The sequence below is a fragment of the Lactuca saligna genome, chromosome 5 (assembly GCF_052625555.1).
Source record: "Lactuca saligna cultivar CGN05327 chromosome 5, ASM5262555v1, whole genome shotgun sequence".
NCBI classification, from domain to species: Eukaryota; Viridiplantae; Streptophyta; class Magnoliopsida; order Asterales; family Asteraceae; genus Lactuca; species Lactuca saligna.
In genome coordinates this window covers 206,036,235-206,038,075 of record NC_136421.1, presented here as the reverse complement: position 1 = coordinate 206,038,075, position 1,841 = coordinate 206,036,235, and positions in this window count along the sequence as shown.

Genomic DNA, 1,841 nt, shown 5'->3' with positions numbered 1-1,841 from the left:
AGATACCAGCTCGGGGCAGAACATCGCCCTCTCATGAAACTTCCGTGTGACCACTGCAACGGAATCAGTACCCTGCTTAAGGGTCAAGAACTCTTGAATCAATCGTTCCCTCTCCACTGGGGGAACGTACTCGTCCCTGAACATCTCAGTAAACCTCTCCCATGTCACTGCTGTAATCTCCGCTAGAGTGAAGTTCTCCGTCACGAACTTCCACCAATCCTTCGCTCCCAGACAGAGCTGGTTCAAGGCGAACCGTACCCTCAAGTGCTCCGGGCATGAGCAAGTGTAGAAGCACCCCTCAATGTCGGCGATCCATCTCATCGCAGCAATCGGATCCTACGTCCCATCAAACTCAGGGGGTTTCGTGTTGCTGAATTCCCGGAACAACAACGAATCGCCCCCTTGCGGCCTGGCAGCGGCCACAGCTGCGGCAGCGGCAGCGGCTGCAGCATCAGTCAGTGCGGCGTACCGCTCCTCGAACGTCTCCATCAGTGTGGTCTTAATAGACCCAAACATCTCCGGGATCTCAGCCCGGATCGCTGCAGCTACCTCCTCCTGGATCATCTGGCGAATATCCTCGTCACTCACACTGCTCGAACTCGCCCCATGACGTGTGGTAACCATGATGTCTCTGAAATACAACGTAAAATTATCAGAGACTCCATCAAGTACAATTGTACTCGATAACGCAACCCTACTCAGTCTCCGATATCCAAGGATTCTTACTTGGGTCTTCCACCGACCCGGTGTCTTCGGTAGTACGGGCCCAATACTACCGACCACACCGTGTCAGTATTCGTCCCAAATCTTCCTCCCCAAACCCCGAATAGTGAGTACTCTACTTCTCGTATGCACTATCTACCTGCACGCTACCGAATATCTCATACAAGCAACCTCCCTAGACTAAGGCATCACAAAACAGGCCATTCTAGTCCTATCATGAATACCTAGTCTTCTAGCATGCATAACAATTCATAACTCAGTGCATATCATAACATTGTAAGGTATTCTGGGGATCTTTACCGTTCGGGCGCTGGCTGATCGTACACACTGCTCCGTTCTTGTTTACCACTTTACCCTTTATAAAAATTTATGTCTTTATTATTTTTAAAAGATTTTTTTTCCCTCAAATCCTCAGTTTGAGTTCAGTTACACCCGAAGGTACACCCGAATCTCTCAAACCAAGGCTCTGATACCAATTGTAACAATGCAAATTTTCAAATAAATTTTTTCATTTAAAATAAAGTGATTTCATTCAACCAAAAGTATTTATTCCATGTTCCATATCAAATACATATATAAAAATCCCCAAGATCTCAAATAGCAGCAGTGTGTATGCATCATGCCGGCGCCTTCCCACGGTCCTCACTAGTACCTGAAACACATACATAACAACTTGTAAGCATAAATGCTTAGTGAGTTCCCCAGTATACGACTTACACATATACGTCTTTCCAGGCCCTGACCTTCCGGTCCACAACACTTCGCCTTCCGGCCCGTAACATAATCGCCTTCCGGCCCATAACATATTGCCTTCCGGCCCATAGTATATTGCCTTCCGGCCCATAACATTTACAACATATAATACATTTAATATAACACACATAGCACATATATCATACATCATACCTGACCTTTCTGTCACATAACATATCGCCTTCCGGCCCGTATAAACATACATATCACGCATAGCAACCACCTTTCTATTTATAGCATAAATAACACATATCATATACGACCTTTCGGTCTCACAGTCAAACCCTTCCGGGTGAAGTATAGTGAGAAGACTCACCTCGTGGTAATGTAAGCTATCAACTCTTGAAACTACTCGCACTCGATCC